The sequence below is a fragment of the Bombus vancouverensis genome, chromosome 4, assembly GCF_051014615.1.
Source record: "Bombus vancouverensis nearcticus chromosome 4, iyBomVanc1_principal, whole genome shotgun sequence".
In the NCBI taxonomy this organism is placed as follows: Eukaryota; Metazoa; Arthropoda; class Insecta; order Hymenoptera; family Apidae; genus Bombus; species Bombus vancouverensis.
The window spans coordinates 10,137,016-10,155,761 of record NC_134914.1 but is presented as its reverse complement, the minus strand read 5'-3'; the positions used below and the strand labels follow the sequence as shown (position 1 = coordinate 10,155,761).

General features: G+C 36.8%; 1 protein-coding gene across 3 annotated transcripts in view; it reads right to left on the bottom strand.

Annotated features, from left to right (window-relative positions):
- P5CDh1 (delta-1-Pyrroline-5-carboxylate dehydrogenase 1) overlaps positions 1 to 18,746 on the bottom strand; it is a 171,162-nt gene that overhangs the window by 107,511 nt on the left and 44,905 nt on the right. Inside the window, exon 8 of one of the 3 annotated variants that reach the window (XM_033334277.2) lies at positions 4,887 to 5,799. The exons of 1 other annotated variant lie outside the window; for it this stretch is intronic. The gene's annotated coding sequence lies outside the window, so the exon portion shown is untranslated. Of the gene's footprint in view, positions 1 to 4,886; positions 5,800 to 17,253; positions 17,981 to 18,746 lie in introns of those variants that run through there. One more of the 3 variants, XM_076618334.1, reaches the window with a different exon arrangement.

Sequence of the window (18,746 nt, the reverse complement as noted above, 5' to 3'; positions counted from 1 at the left end):
CTTATGATATACATCGTCGACAATGATTTAGCGTATAGAGATGCGATACACTGGCACAATATTCGTTGGTGATCGAGCAAGGCTCTCAGAGGTTTTGTTATAGTTTTTTTTTTATTTAGTCGTTTACATTCACAATTTGTCCGATTTGGACATTTGGTAGAATTTTTTGGCTGTTTGATTATCATGTGGGTGGCTATCCCCAGCGGAGTACCATCTTCGTGTTTGTTAAGTTATATCTTTTATGAGATCTGTTTGTTACAGTTGACGTAGCAATAGGGGAAAAGAACTGACATGTTGACTATCGAATCGAAACAATCGAAAACGCTAAAATCCATTATAAATGCACCCTGGTATGTCACCAACGAACTAATACATCGCGACCTCAAGATAACCACGGTCAAAGAGGAACTAGCAAAATATAGCGACAGATATAGCAAAAGAGTCAACAAACATCGAAACCCCCTAATTACTGGATTACTTGATACGTCGGACCTGATCCGTAGGCTGAAGAGACACTACCCGTTAGACCTAAACACTAGATTTAATTAGATATTTATATTAAGTAATATTTACTTATTTATAACGCTTACTTATAAATTACACTTATCTATAATAAGTATTAACTTGTTATAAATAATTAGCCATGTCACTGCGCCACGCCAGAAAAAATTACTGAAAATTCTCAATGCGTCAATTGTCAACTACATTAGAGACAGAAGAAATTTTCTAGAAATCCAGTATATTTGGTCATGAGAAGGTTTATACTAAAAATTATTGTTTGGTACGAATAATAAAAATATTCATACAAGTTTCGAAAAAAGAGCGTTGAATCATATTTGATTAAATATATGTAGTATTTTAAAGGAACTACCTGTTAAAGTTTTATTTGAAAAACGTACCATTTTGTATGTACTAAAAAATTATTATAAATATAACAATAAATGTGTGAAAATTGTAGAGCCATTTGTATTAATTTATCATCACGAATATAATTTGCTGACGTGCATAATTTCTTCATAAGTTTTAATCCAGCAATATTATACGATGAAATTACATAATAGATAATATACCTCGGAGCTGGGATAAAAATCTGGATAAAACAGTAAATAATATTATCCGATAAAACTTTTATAACGGCATCATCGTTTCATACACAATTTCCGCAACAACGTTACAGCATCATATCCCGGCTATTTACTGCAAATAAAATAGAGTCTAGGAAAAAACGAAGAGACGTCGGGGCGTCTAAATTAACGTTAATATAACGTCAACGTAACATAAAACCCATATATAACACAATATCGAAATTTATAGATCGTAAGGCGCGATACACTTATTGCTGCGTAATAAAGATTGATTAAAATTACCTTTGAGATTTTTTAAAATGTAACAATTCATTGTCTCTAAAGGATATTAAAATATTAACATGACACTTTATGTTTTAGAGATACTACGTTTCTTTCGTTTTAAATTAAACTTTTCGCAATTTAATATTTTTGTTCAGACACGTCTGAATTTGTTTTAATATTTTAAAAAGTAATATCTTTTCTTTAGATTAAATCTACTAATTAAATTATAGTATTATTGTTATCTGAAATACTAACTGTGATAGCAATATTCCAGACAAAAGCATAATGTAAAATATGAAATCGCAAAAGAGAATTATTTTACGATCATTGTTCTAAAAAAATAATTCGGCAGATATGTCTGGATTAAGCAAGATTTATTAAATCTTTTATTTAAAAGCGTGGTTTATTTAAATTATTTATTTAAAAGGGTATTTAAAAGGGAGGTGGTATGGATAATACTAAATTTTCAATTTTATTCAAAATTTTACTAAGATCTTTTCTTGGGATTAAATTCAGTTTTGTATAGCTGTCTACAATTAGATACATTTGAATGTATTTAATCATACAAAAAATATTGATCTCTTTATAAATCAATACTTTTATCCGTCACCAAGACAAATACAAGCTTTCAGACGTAATAAACCGCGCATAAAAAGAAAATTCATATTCAATTCCAATCAAATTAATCCCAGCCACGGAGGTTCATGGAGAATTCTAGAAATATTCAAAATTATTCTCTGGTCAAGGAAAAAAGAATGGAAGGACTCACGTTATGAAAATAACAATCTCATCAGATTTCCACGCGCATCGCCGGTATTTACCATTAATTAGTACTTTTACAAGCGGACGAACAGAGCGAAACAGGCGCGCGCGTACTCCGCGTCTTTGAGCTCCGCGTGAATATTCATCCCCTTTCCCGAATGCATAGAATTTCAAACGAAGTCCACGCAACCGGCCAGTATGACGAACGTATGATCGCACGAGAAACGATTATGCTTCCATCTTCTTGCGTCCAATATAAAACGGACACCGTACTTTGCTTCTCGACTCGGACTCGCGTTAGCGTAATGGACGAAGAGATTTTCGCGTGACCGAGTCGATCGGATTTGCCATTGGCATTCATAGAGACCGTTCGATCGTAGAAACTTCTTGGAAATACCTTGGCAAGATATCTTAATCGACGACGACAATGCTGATTTGTATTATATTACTTCCATATCGGTCAGGCCAAATTACTGCACTGCGGGTTTTTATGCATTTATGGGTAATTTGAAGGTTGAAAAACGCACAGATTACACGTAATAAATAAATCTATGAAATATTTAAAACGTGGTGTTTCTTATAATTAGACTGCGAATATGTATGCAAATTCACATTTTTATGAATATAATTTAAAAAATGGTACCGAGATAGAAAACTGTTTCACCTATGAAAAATATTATAGGGACTTTATCATACTATACTTTTATTTTATTACTATGCTTTCTACGTATACTATACTTCTATTATTATACTGTACTTTTTATTACTATTACACTTTATCCTGGATATTTTATACATTTTTATCGATTATTTACATTGTGTACATTTTTCACCATTTAAATTTCTTATAAATATGTCGAATGGCCAGTCCAGTTATGATATGTAAGTAGGTAAAACAAATCTCTAGATCTAGGTACGATTTTTTAAATTATATTCATAAAAATGTTCATTTGTATAAATGTCACCATCCTGGTCATTACCCTCGAATTTCAACACGCTAATGTCTTCGTTACGGCCTTAGATTACGGAGAAACTAGGTCAGCCGAGGGTCTAAAAGCTTCGAAAATATCGATCACAGGCTTGAATAACTTTTGATATCATTGTTGTCGATGTCGTTGCTCGATATTGGTGAAACATCGTCGCAAAGGGGGTAGATAACTGCCGAAGGAAAAAGGTTTAGGGATTATCTGAAGATGAGGTGAATGGTTCGAGGGGTTATTATAGGCTCTTAGGGTACGTGATGACATGGTGATTATCGCTGTTTGGATAATGAGAATAACATGTAAGAAGTATCTAGCTGTGTAAAATGAAGGTGAAGGATCGTTTGGTGATAATTCAACATCATAGAAGATCACTAAATTTTAGTAATCATTTTACTATGAAACAGAAGAATTTTAATATAACAATTTAAAATGGAAACAGTCTATTAGGTTCAAAGATAGTCTTTATTGATAGTAAGTTGAAGAAATGTTATCAAAGCTAAAGATGTAATTATTAAGACAAACAATATTTTAATATTGTGAACAATACCCTAACTCTAAAGCCAAAGGTAATTTTTGCTAATATGCACACATGTAACCTTCACGCTCCGAAAACAAACCTGCCCCCAGGTCACTGTCAACAATACAACAATTCCTAGCAAGGACACAGTCAGATACCTGGGCATGACCCTGGACAGGAGATTAACCTGGAAAAACCACATCACAGACAAAACAAAGCAACTAAAGGACAAACTCAAAAAATTCTATTGGCTCACTGGCCGACGATCCAAACTAAACACACAGAATAAAATTACCCTCTATAAGACCGTAATAAAACCTGTCTGGACCTACGGAATCCAACTATGAGGAACAGCAAGTAATTTCAACATTGAAATACTTCAACGCTTCCAATCGAAGACGCTAAGATCTATTACAAATGCACCCTGGTATGTCACCAACGAACTAATACATCGCGACCTCAAGATACCCACAGTCAAAGAGGAACTAGCAAAATATAGCGACAGATATAGCAAAAGAGTCAACAAACATCGAAACCCCCTAATTACTGGATTACTTGATACGCCGGACCAGATCCGCAGGCTGAAGAGACACTACCCGTTAGACCTAAACATTAGATTTAATTAGATATTTATATTAAGTAATATTTACTTATTTATAACGCTTACTTATAAATTACACTTATCTATAATAAGTATTAACTTATTATAAATAATTAGCCACTGCGCCACGCCAGAAAAAATTACTGAAAATTCTCAATGCGAGAATTGATTGTAAATTTTAATAAATAAAAAAAAATATGCTATCAATTTAGCAATATATTCAATTTTAAAACTGCTTGCCTGTAGAAAATAGGAAATTCTTATCGTATTCTTCCTGTATATTCTTCAATTATAATAGCGTCGAACAGTATTTAAATAATTTGCTAAATAAAAATGGTAATTCAAAAAGGCTCGTATAACGCGCATATGTATTCATAAAAATGTATCGTAAATCTTCGAATACTTTCGTGATTCACTGTATATTTATACTACTACTACACACACACACACATTCACCCTAAAAAAAAAACCACCTAAAGGAGAAACTATATCCAAAACATTTTAATCACTATGTCCACCAAACGAATCGTAGATTGCTACCACGATGATACCACAATCAGTATATTCAGAGAGTTTCGGCCCAACTACTGAGTCGTGTTAAATCAGAGTTCCCATTTGCTTTGTGCTAAAGAGGTTTGCTTACCGCGTTGGTAGCCCGCTGCCACTATGTGTCCAATATCGCAATAATGTTTGCCACGTCTGCTCGTGTACGTCCCTGTGGTACGTCTACCTACACACATACGTACGATCCTGTATGCCACGTGACAAGTGGCACGTGTGTAAAACCACACACGGCGAAGCCATTGATGCGCGGAGGCGGCGAAAGACGATAACATCGGTGTCGCGTGTATCCAGGCTCGATCTTAATATCCGCCACCGTGCAGCTACCTTAATTGGTATATTCTAGAGCTGTCAACGTGCTTGAATTATGACCATTTAATGTTTCTACATCGTGCACATCGTCGATTTTCAAGCAATGCAAATAACCAGACACCATTTTGTCTTCTTTCTTTCCATCTCTGTTATCACGCGCCTCTTTATCTCTCACTTTGCTCGTCACTCGTTAGACACCACTCAGCTTTTTACCCGGTGGTACTTATCTGTCAATCTATCTGCGTTATCCTCTTCAAACTCCCAAACCCCTCGTTTCACCTTATTTTCCTCGATTTTCTCCCTTTCCGTCTATCTGTCTCCTTTCCTGTGGTTGCACCGCGTTTGCTCCTATCGTAGTCAATTTCAGCCGATAGACGCACACGACAGCTTCAACGTTTATACTGAGCTGCCGTGCATACCCTTAATATCCGCCAGAGCCTGTAATTAAGCCTCCATTCCCCATTAGGCTCGGTTCCTTGGCCACGGTTCCCCGGTTGGAAATCTCTTCGATCCTTTTTTTTCCATGGATCCGGAAAGACCGGGTATCCTTCCTACGATCAGCGGGAATTATCTTCTTGCTCTAGCGTTCCGCGTTCGCTTCTTTTGCCAAGTTTTTGCTGCTCTTCACTTGGCCTGTATAATCGTTCGTCTACTATGCAACGTTCTTCGACGGAACGAAGACGAAGGCGGACGTTAGTTAGTTGCATGTGAATCCTGTGAACGATAAGGAATTTTATATCGTGTTATAACGTATAGATAAACTCACGTTGGTTAATTAAAAGTTATTTTATGATGAGTAATTTATTTCGTGCGTGCTAATTGATTATAATTAACTCAAGATTATTCTGAATAATGGATTTTATACATAAGAGTTGGTCGAATTATTACAGTACAATGATGTGAGAAATTTGGCAAAATTTTTAGGAAATACGTCTAGGACGATCTCTTATAATTTTTCTTCTCTTGTTTTCAAATATGTTTCTTGTTTTACGTGATACAGAATACAACATAGTGTGCAATAGAATGAAAAGAATACGAGCTCCTAATATTATACCAGAATTATTAAACCAATGAATTTTCAAAAAAGGTATGTGTTATGAAAGGAAAAGATTCTTTATATCTAAAAAAATACATATAAAAAATATAAAAAAATTACAGAAAATACAGATGTATCTTGCTCGTTGATAGAAAAGTACAAACTTCTTTATTTATATTTTAAGTTTCCATTTCCTTATTGTAGAATTCTATTCCTACCATAAATTCTATTTCTTCGCCATCATACACTAATACATCAAAGGCACCCAATCTACGAAAAGCCTGCAATTTACCGTAGCAACAGAACTCTAACGAGAGAGCGTTAAGTAAATCCTCAAACGAATCAGAAGCAAAACGAAAACAATTTTTCGATTCGCCTTGTGGAAATTGACTCGATGGAAAGTTGATAGATCCCAGAAACGACCCGCACAAACGTAGAACGGACTTGATTCGGTGTCCGGCAAGGAGATAGCCGCGACGGCTCGCGACGGAACTGTAAGAGTGGGCGGAAGCTCGCATCGGTCGTCCACCATCGCGGTCCTTTGCCGGCTCGAAATTGGATATTGAAAGTCCGCGAAGTATTGCAATCAACCTCCGATTAATTGCGTCCTTTGATTTACACGCGCCTCTCGGTAGAGAGGGAATTTTATATAAAAGTTGATCTGGACGATTCCGCCCGCGCTTGCTGGTTGGGGCATGCAGACGAGGAAAATAAAAAGAGAATAGAAAAAAGATGGAAGCTTTTCAACTTTTTTGCAACTTTTCTCCGCGTTTTGCTCAAAGGCAGCCGTCTTTCAGGAAAGTAAAAAAAGAAATGGGCAGGAAGGGTGTATCTGATGAGCGACTCTCGACGCGGAATATCTTCTTGAATTTTCGCGGACAAGTTGTTCGACAGGGGAGAGAAGAAATGAAAAAAATCGTCGAAGAAATCGGAGTCTTTTTTCATTCGGTTCTCGGACGTGGAATTTTATCGCGGTACCCTGTCTCTCTCCCTGGACGATAGTTACGATATCTCTTCGCGGAAGATTCGCAATTAAAAAGTCGGCAGAGTGACGGCGGTGGCAACCCTCCCACGGGGGGTGACGGTTCATCGAAGTTTCGCCTTATATTGACACGAAACGAGGCGAGATTATGCTCCCGCTCGGATGGAGTCGCTGAAAGACGACGGTTCGACGATTCCTCGATAATTCCTCCTCTCGTTTAACGGATTCTCCGGGGGGAATGTTCCCGGATGTGTACGAGTTACTTGTTTTTTAAGAGGAGTGGAATGCCGCGATATCGAGCAACTTTCCGTTCGATGGCTCGACAGCGGAATGTAAGTTTCTTTCGTAGAGTTACGGTACGCTTTGCGATAGTTTTCTATGGAATATTCAAAGGTTAATTTAGGAATATGGAAAAACAATAGTGTCTCAGTTTACTGGAATATTTCTTTCATATAATTATTAAATAAAAGAATTGAATAAATCCTGTTGCTAATTAAAGTATATTTGTGCAGGTAAGTTGGGACAAGAATTGATCTTTTGATATTTTTTAGTTGAAGATTATTTCAAATGATCGTTTCTTACCGACACGCGCTTCTCGAAACGAGTCAGTCATTTAATTAATCTGAAAATTAGTCTTTACAGAAAAGAATATCTTTTCATGCTTTCAAATTTGTATTCCTTCTATAGAGTCTCATACAATATACAAATTGCAAAAGATCCTGCAATTTTTCTCACTCGAAATCCCTTTCAATTCGAGAGATCGAATTCGTTGGGAACAGAGCTTAAAAGCAAGTAAAGGTACCCTTTAAATATTTAATACCGTAGAACACATTGGCGTTTCAAAAAGACGAACCGGGTGTTAAATTCCTCGTGGAGAATAGCGCTCGACTTCTCGTCCGATTCTCTCCTGTTCAAAATTCAATATTCCGGAAAACACGTCGCCGATATTATGATATTTCTAAGCTCATAATACCGTAACACCGCAGCATGACGGGAGCACTCGGTAGGAAAGGGTCGATGTCGGAGAGAAAAAAGAGGTTGGAACGAGACAGAGGTCGAGGGCCAGGAAATGGTCCCATATTGGAAGACCTCTAATACAAAGTCACTTCCTCCTCGCCATAGCTGCTGCAAACATGCTGAATATAATTTAATATCTACATAGCCGTTATCATAACGGGTGACTCGGTACGTATCGATTCAATTTGCTGCTACTTGTTTCTTTGCATTCTCTAATATATCTTTTTTTGAGCGAATAGAAAATAGAAACAGGGAATTTGAAATATCATATAATAAACACAATTTATAGCGCTATACAGTAATATCCTATTTATGAATCTATCGAAGATGGAATTCTATTTTATACGTATAGAAAAATTTGTTTATGCTTCGCGCGAAGATATAAAAATATAAAAATACGGAACTGTGTAATTAAATGAAAAATACAAATATTACGATACTTTCGTGATTACTTCTCTCCAGGATATTCCTCGAAAATTGATATAAGTTCGTACAACAAATTTCAATGAAGCCAATAACGAGCTACTTTCGCCCACAGGAAATTGCAACGAAAGAGGCTTTTAGCCATCGTGCCAGGATATAAAAGTATAAAAATTGTATTAATATGATTGAAAATACAAATACTCGAATTTCTATTCGATTTGTGATTAGTCTCTCTTCAAAGACACTCTTGGAAAACCAAAATAAATCTGAACAGCGAATCCCGGTGAAGCCGGTAACGAGCTTCTACATCTTCCAGCGGAAAATCCACCATAAAATTCAATCGAAGAAATACACCATGGTGGTAGTTCCATTACTGGTCTAAATAGACGCTACGTAGGTAATTACCCCGTTAAATCGGTCGAGCCGAAGAAGAAGTAAAAGGAAGGAGGGGGCGTTGAAGAGTCTCGACACGTCTTTCATCCTTCGAACCAGTTAAATTGAATTTACACGACGTCGTATACAGAAGAGGGCAAGAAAGGCAATGGCTATTTCACCTGAGGGATGCCTTTAAACCGAAACGTGCCGCGATAATGTAACACGGGAGCCGGATAATGGAACTTATGATATATCATGGCGGCGGCATGGATCGGATGATCCCGCATTCACCCCATCGTCCTCTCCTAGCGTAGTAATATCTTCGTACCAAGAGGCTTTTACTTGACAATGACGTCCCGGCAAATTAAAATGTATATGCAGCGAAACAATGGCTTCTCCGTGCTTTCATTTCTTTTCTTTCTTCTCGTTACTGTATGTAAACTGCACATGTTTATGCATTTATGAAGAATTTCAAAACGTGCAAATGTACATAATATGCATAAATACGCAAAATATCTGAAACAAAGCGCTCGCTATAACGTTTAGAACGCGGAGCTAAGTTTAAATAAAATACGAAATTGTCACGCTCTATGATTTTCCAAATGAGTGTTCTTTCTAACTTCTTTATTGCAAACAGATGTTAACACGTTAAAAGAAGTTTTGGGAGTGAAAGAAGTAAAATACTATGAAGACCGTACTGCACTAGTTATAGTTATTATTTGTTTATCTCATAGACATCCTTCAACGTGTCCTACACCATCCTAATGCCTAAGGATGTTGAAAAGGCCTTAATGATAAATCCACTGATAATTCCCAAACAAAGTGCACTTTTTCTTCCTCTCCTTTCCCTTTTCCTGTTTCATAAGGAAGAGAGGAAGAATTTTAAGAACAATCGTTATTGTTTTGTCACTAAATATAGTTCCTTGTATCCTATATCATATACAAACAATCCAATATCCTCAGAAAATAAATAATAAAGAGTAATAATGCGGAAAGGTAATAAGAAACACGTATAAAACTTAATAATTGTCCCTTTCGTTGTTCCATTCTCGCGTTTTAAGCCGGCGAACGTGATGTGTAATAAGAAAATGCGACACGCAGGAGAAACGCGGCGATTATAGGTGAATTAACCATTCGAATCTACGGGAACGAATACGCGTACAAATCGTAACAGCCGCAGAGTTAAGCTCCATTCATCCGTCGTTGAACGCCGCAACTCCTGGCTCCGCCTCTACCGTGGCTACGTGAGATCCGGCGTCACCGCAGGGCTTAAACGGCTTTAAGGATTTCTCTGAAGGCGTGAAACGTGCCCCCCGTCGCCCTATGAACCCGCGATTCTCTCTTTTTATATGCAATGAAAATTCCTCCCGCCGTTCTGCTAACTTCAACCGTCGCTTGATAATAAAATTTGTCCGTGAAAATAAATAGCTGGTGGCCACGAAGAGAAGATGTGACGCGAACTTTGACGATAACCGGGTCCAGACGATTGTATCGTTTTCATTTTTCGTTTTGAAGCTTCTATCGTTCGACCTGTTAACCGTACAGAATGATTTGACTCGTGAAAGATGAATTTCGTCGGAACGTTTAGCCTGTTAACTGCGAAGTTTAGTTTCAAAAATCCCTTACGAGGAGCGCAGGTAAAATCAAGCAATGGAAAGTATACACGTCGACCGCAGAGTAAATGCTTCTATTACAAATTTTACGAAAAACGTAACACAAAACGAGGAAGGATTACATTTTTATTCGATAAAAAATTAACAATCGATTGTTGAAAAAAAGATATTGTAATTAAAACCTTAAAAATTGTCAAAAAATAATAAAATAAAGTACACGAAACGATTCGAGAAATAGCCGATACACGCAGTAAAGGACACAAAATAATTCATATATTTGTACAAATGTGACATCCATGTCAATGTATTTGCTCTTCTTTTTATTGGTTTTTATTAATCTTTCATATTGTAGCTATAGAAATTCTTTATTAACACGTTTACTGTATTAGTTATATCTACTCAATTCTTAATTATTAATCACGCGCGAACTCTTACTTCCACGGTTTTATTTCGTTTTATATTTTACTCCTTTTCCTTCTGCCAGTTTATAAAAGAATGTGAGATAAGACTGTTAAAAGAATGCGAGAGTTCCGAGTTATGAAGTAATGTAGCGCGTCTGGCTACAAACGATCCGTTTTCACTTGCTTCTCTACTTCAGTCTCCCCTTCTTCTTGCATAACCGTGAGAGTTCAGATACTTTTGTAATGAGGGAAAGAGATGGTAAAGAAGAATTTTCTCCTGTTCCATTCTACTACATCTCCTTCTCCCCATTCCAAAAACCAACTTATACTTGACTATTATAGTGCGAATATTATTATACAAGATACGACCAAAAGTTATTTAGTATTTTATATAATTTCTTGTACAGAAATAAATCAAAGCTATGAAATAAAATTTATTTCCTCAAATACTCAATCTATGTTTTCACCAACTTTTTTCCAAGTTTCGTCTCACATAAGAAAATTACAAGAATATTCTGATCATTGCTCCGAATATTTATTATAAATCTTCCTAACATTGATACACGTGACCTATAGCAGCATTCTCCCTCTCTGATCTCCTCTTGAAAGTAATTAACAATAGAGAAAAGCTTGAATGGACAGTGTTGACCTTCGTCTGCTATATCAAAACATCACACTTTCAGTCCACACTTTATAAATCAAATTATATTTTATACACTATATACCGTTCAATCTGCCGAACACACAACCTCATATATCAGGAAGAAGGGAAAAAAGGAAAGCAAGAGAAAGAAGCAAATCCCAACATGCATCTAAGAAATCTCGAAACTTTCTCCTCGGAAAAATCCAGTCTCCCGAAATCTCCGCGACCAACGAGATCCACGTACAAGTCAAGAGACATTCCCTCTCGAAACTCGAAGCTCCTAAACCCTTAATGCTCCCCGACGCCTGGAATCCATCTAGTATATCTCTCTTCTGGTCCATTCCCTAGCTACTAAACCATTCCTTTGCTGCGTGTAGAAACTCGAATCGGACGAATATAACGCAAGAACGAGATCTCTCGATGACGTCGTGAGGTTGTCACTGGGAACAAGTCACACTTCAAAGGGTGCCAAACGTCGAAACGAAGCAGGAAGCGAGCCACCGCCTTCAGGGGATTCACTCTCTGTCCTCGTCTTCTCGCGCCACATTAACCTTAACGACCTTTTAGCCAGTTCCTTTTTTGAAGGCGGTCCGCGCGTCAGGGAGGGCGGATTTTTTCCTGCCAGTTCCTGAGATTGCCGTGTCGCCAGCTCAGCGCCTCTTAATGTTGCCTTTTTCCTGTCTCGACGCGACATCCACCCAGTGTCTGACGCCTCCCGATTTCCTCATTTTTACACTCCACTTTTGATGTACTATTAGCGCTTTTTCCTGCCACCTAGACAACTATGTAACGTCAGTGTGATATAACTTGGGGTACCGAGTTTTTAGAGCAGTCGAGAGGGATGAGAATTTGGAAATTTAAATATGAGGCTGAAAGTATTTCAGTTATCAATACTTGAAAGAATAGTAGTCTACTTTATAAGTAGAAAGGTAGAAAAACGCAAGAATGTTAGAAATGTATCTGTAATGTAAATGTAAATGTAAAAGGATTTACATATGCTATCTTCTTGCTATGAATAAAATTATAGGAAGGAGAGCCACACATCTGACTTATCTGGATAATAAAATTGAAAATTTTATTGGAAGAAGTCGGTCAATTTGGCTTCTGAAAGACTGTGAAAAGATAATTGTTGGAGAGATTGGGAAGTTTCTTGAAATTTTAGTTGGTTTCTGGCGATGTTTATGACGAGTATCGACTTGAGAAATTGTATTTCTGCATAACCATGATTACCAAAAGCAAGTTGAATAAAGATTCCACACTGTATATTTCTATACTCTTCCCGCGCTGCAGCTATTAATTACAAGAAAGCTTTTGATGGGCGGCTAATTATCTTTTAACGACATTCTAGCCATTTATTTCGCGAGGAAACGATGGAAAGAGATTAAATGATAAAACGTAAAAAGTGTTCCCGATTCGGAGGGTTATATCGCTCCGATGACACGATCAAATTATTATGAAAGATAAACAATGAAAAATAAGTGAGATCGACTTAAAATGATTAAAACGTACGTGAATAAAACATCATATTCAATTTATGGTTTCTACGGCAGATTGCCCGATATTTCATAGTATTACCTGCAGATTTCTGTTACACGGGATTAACAAAACTCGCTGTTTACTGACTAAAGTGCACGCCTTTTAAACAGCGCACACGCGCACCACGCTGAATACACACTTTACAATCTTGTTTTTCCTGTTCACCGAGAGAAGTATTAACACCGGATGACGCTGGTCGCCAAGCGTTTCCCCCGGTTAAACCTCCGTGCGCACACAATGCTCTTCGTACGCCACCGAGGCACTTTTGTTTCGCAAAACGAAACGAACATTGTCGTGAGTGATAATAATTATGAACTGCGAGATGCCTGTATTTATTACACGTTAAAATAAATTCCACTCTTTACCCTTCCGTGCATTTCATTTTAATTCCATTATATTCTTCGTCTTGTTCAACCTATTACACATTTTATAATAATAATTATTATTGACTATATTTTATAATTAACGCTATTCTTTAGTATTGTGGCAACGTCATTTAAAGAATATTTATGTTAAATGACGGGATCGGTTAATTATAATAATCGTATATATTGTAGCATTTACATATTAATTAATTAGGTTCAAGTATATGAAATTATTCATTACTAAATTATTAAACAAAGACTTATTTCTTGAACTAAAGTACACAACTGAAAAAAATATCTTTAAACATCGCAATAGTGTCATAAGCTTACGCTTAATAAACAAGGAAGATTTTTTTCATTTAACTTACAGGAAAATCTGATATAATTCTCAAACTTACAAAAGTAGGAAACATGGAAATTCTTAATTCCCCGAGTAAGCTAAAAAGAAAAAAGGCAAAGATGCTTAAAAAATTTGCCAAGAACGTTTACTGTGATTGTTTCTGTAGATCTGAAGGGCGATTTCATCCCTAGTGTTAAAAGTACGTCCGATATTAATGCAAATCGGAAAGGATCTAGTGACACGTACCGGTCGGAACATCCTAAGATAGTTTGCAGTACGTGTAACGTCCGTTCTTACGACGTTTCACGAGCCAGCTGAAAATTTTTCCCGTTTTCGCCTCTAGCTTTGGTCGGAATCTCGTTTGCAAAGAACGCGCGTAGAATATCAAAAGACAGAGACGACTGGAATAGAGTTTACATGGCCTCTTTCCTTCCATGACTTCCTACAAAATATCTTTGCAACAGAATCGACAGTAGCACGATCGAAAATTTTCCAAAATGATGAAATGATTGAATGAATCCATAATGAATGCATCTACGTTAATCGTCGTCTATTATTGCTTCCAGAACAAATGAATAAGAGATAATTAAGACTTGAATGAAATATTATTTTGGAATACACGATGATGAAGGTTGAAAATAATTTCCAAAAGTTTCCATTGCGATATACGTAATATTGTTCAATAGAAGCGCTGCATAAGCATGGAATTGAATGGCGGCAATATCGCAATTGAAGTTCAACGTTGTCACGATTTCGAAGCACGGAATTCGCAAAAACAATTACTCGGCATTATTGAAATTAATAAATGCCCAATGGACAGATAGCAGCCACATCAGCAATATTAATGAACATTAATAATTCGAATGTCCATTGTAATTATTAGTTGCGGAATTTAATAGAACTCTAAAGAAGGTCGAACATTCGTTTTGGATTAACACGGAGTTAATTAAATCAATTACGGTACGGATATTTATTTTCACAATATTAGAAATACGTTATTGCGCTGTTTAAAACTTATTATTGCATAAAATATAAAACAATTTATACCAGCGAATCGCTCAATCAGGATTTCAAACAACTCTTACGACTTTTTCACAAATTTCAATATTTTCTACATATTTCACCCCTTTCGTATCTTCCGCATAATAAAAACAAATGTTCTTCTATGTTATTCCATGCGTAATAAACTTTAAAAACTACTATCGCACAAGAAAAAAGGATGAATTTACTTTCCTAAATCTCTCAATAAAACTCCCAGACGACCATTAAGCTTCCTATTTACAACGTACAATATCTTCCACGTATTTCATATTCCATCGAAACCTACTTAACGAAAACAAATTAAAAATACAGCAACCGAGCAACTGATGCTTGCATTACTTGCACGCGTGGTCAGAAATATTAAACGGAGAAATAAAAAGCGAATCTTTACGGGGGGGGGGGGAAACACTCGCCTTTTACGTGTGCAAAAATTTTATCAAATAAAGGATCATCCCTTTACAAACAAACGAAAAAAATAAAAGGGAGAACGCAGACGTGTACAAAAAACAGAAGCGGGAGAAAAAGAGCTCTTCGAACGAGCTGTTGAGCCTGGCCACGGGACTCGGCCAGAAAAAAAGAGAGAGACGGAGAGAGGAGAGTTGGGTTGGCCGAGATTAAAAGTGAAAAATCGCTGCGACTTGGCTGTGCCTTTTAAAGCGGCCAAACAAAGCCGCGACCCTCCGGTTAAAAAGCGGCGGAAACACTATAGAGTCGATGTGTTCCGGTATCTACGCGCGTGGCCCGTTTCCTTGTAAATTATCCGCGTGACCAGGCCCGCCGCGTAAACTCGCGCACGAATAAATTCATTTGTTATGAGAGAACCTCGTGGCCGGACGTTATCGGACGAAACGCGTCGGAATTGCTTAACGAAACGGAATAGCCGTTCGCTTATCCCTCGTTCCAGCCCGTCTCTCGCTCTCCGTAGTTTTGTTTCCTTCCACCCCTTCATGTTTATCCCAACCTTCTCGCTTCACCATTATCGTTGCTCTCGAACCATCCCCGATTTTCGTTTCTTTTTTTTTTAGATTATTTCAGTTTTTATTAGAACGTTTTATTTAAACTACTTATGTTAGCTTCTTTCAAATCGATTTAATTTTCGAATTTGTTGGTTCATTAAATTACTCTTTGAACTTCTTTCACGTTCGCTCAATCGAACGCTCTTTATTGGAATTTCGTCTTTGTTTGTTCTTTTCTGTTTTTTTTTTCTTTTTTCATCAGTTGCTTGTAATCGTACTAAATGATTGTATGGGCTATTAGCAACGTAAAGGAAACATAGACATAAAAGGAATGGAAAAATCATGTGGGATGATAGGTCAGTATGAATTTGAAGTATTTTAAAAGAGTTAATAATTTTTGTATATACTAATTGCTTTATGGTAGTTAAAAAAAAGTACTTGCGCATACCCCTATATTCCCGTGAAGTATTTTTTTAATCCGATTTTATATTTCATTTTCACAGTACAAATTTTCTGTACACATACAAACCTATTACTAAATTATTATTAATATACTTACATACAGGGTGGTTGGTGATTGGTGGTACAAGCGGAAAGGGGGTGATTCTACGCGAAAAAAGAAGTCGAAAATGTAGAATAAACATTTTTCAAATTTCTTTTTTAATTTTTTTAAAAATCTACAGTGAGATCCGTTATAACGAGACGCGATAAAGTGCACGCGTACCGAGCGAAAATTCAAAGTCGATTTTCTCGAAAACAAAGCCTCGAACGAAAAATTTTTATTCTATATTTTCGACTTCCTTTTTCGCGTAGAATCGCCCCCTTTCTGCTTATACCACCAGTTACCAACCACCCTGTATATATATGTCAATATTAACTTTTTTAACTTGGATAGATTTTTGGCTAAAGAATTTTCTAAAATAAATACGGACTTTAAATGAACAATTTCTTTCAATTCTACCTGTGATGTATATACCTATGATGATACTAAATTTTCGACACGTAGTGTACGTACCGACAACACAACACCTCTCCGTCTCCGTTTCTCCTTGAATCAGCCTGTTTCATTGGTATCGCGACCAAAATCGGTATATAATATCGCGATTCGACAACAAATTTTAATTATCATACCGCGAGTGAGTTGCCGTTCGAGCGAAATTAATCGCACTAGCCAGCGAACAGGAAATCGATACGCGAGGGTGGCGGAATCGTCGGAAATTCGATTGCGCGAAACGTAGTTCGGAGCAATTAGGTCGCGTTCGACGATGGAATTCACGAAGAGGCCACCTTCAAAGACCATCGTCAAAGACGTAGCTTGGTCGAAGGCACGTGGGAAAGTCTCGAAGTGCCGGTTACATCGTTGTAAAACAGTAGAGAATGCACGAAAACAGACATGTACTAGTAAACGTGAATAGTGTGTGTAGAATAGAATAGAAATAATTCGAATAATAGAAATATATTTGCTTAAAAATATTTACAAAAAATGTCATATACGTACATATGTACATACAATGACCCCAAATGACCTCCCCAAAGTTACACAGCACCCAAAAAATAGACTACCGAAGCGTCCTGTTTTGCGACCAAGTTTTCAGGACAGAAAAAACCAAAGAAAAACAAAATCGCGGCTTAAACCCAAAGATTGTATTAAACACAAAAAATGTAAAGCGCCGACACATAAGTCGTACCGTCGCGTATCGGTACCTTTGCCTAACACATCACTACCAAAATTCATAGTTTATTGTGAATACCCAAATGTATTAAAATGTATCTTGGTGTAATAAACATTATTTAAAAAAAAAAAAGTACATACAATGACTTATTAATGTTCTGATATTACGGTGTTCCATTATTGGTTTATACGTGTACCTATGTATACATTGTATAGATATGTAATATGTATGTTATGTAACTGTAACCAGAACTATGAATTCGATATTTTACATTTACCAAGTACGTGATATCGTGATAATAACATCAAATTATATAATAAATAAAATTATCGTGATATCGTGATATCATGATAATTTACCTTAAACTTGGGCGTATTAATTTTATCAACAATTGGTCAGTAAACGTGAATACAATCGCGATCCCTTTCAATTTCATCAGCGTTAAAAAAAGGCGCCATGGAATCCCTCACAAAAATCCGCGTGCCTCTCGGAACCTAATGAACAGAAAAAAATTGGACAACGTTATACGGTTGTTCCCCAATTTGCATCTTTATACTCGTTATTTTGAACATTCCCCCGAGACGTGGTTCCTTTTTTCACCAATTAACAATTAAAACAAATTCGTGCAACCCTTTCACACCGCCTACACCGCCCACAAGGCGGCACAAGCGATAAAACCGAGGGAGAAAGAGGAGCGAGAGCGAGTTTAATTAGTGCCAAGGCCGAGAATCGGTCGAAAACTAATTAAATCCACCATGGGCAAATGAATAACAACGTGCATCAAGGGGAAATCGTGGACTTTCGTGGGAGATCGACGATCGAATTCGCTTGTTATAGATAGGGAGATATCCTTCCGGCTATTCACTATCGTCGCTTCCTGACGAAACGTTCGTGGGTAAATATTATTATTCATGGCCGCGTATCGTATTACGATGAAACGTATTTCTATGGGGTGTACACGGGCGTCACGAAATCCTATCAGCGTATTTACGTCAGCGGATAAGGAAGATTATACACCGTGTCATGAAAGAGATGTTACATTTTTGTTTTATCGTCATTCCATTTCTCGGCTGATGTATTACACACCGTGCTGTATTCGTTCGATTTTATCATAATAGAAAGTTATTATCGATATCGATCACCGGGATTATGTTCAACGGTAGTGACACTAAAAAGGAAGACGCCTATGCAAATAAATCGACCACAATCGAGCCATTCAACGATATTATTCGACAAGAAATTGAACAAATACTAGGAGAA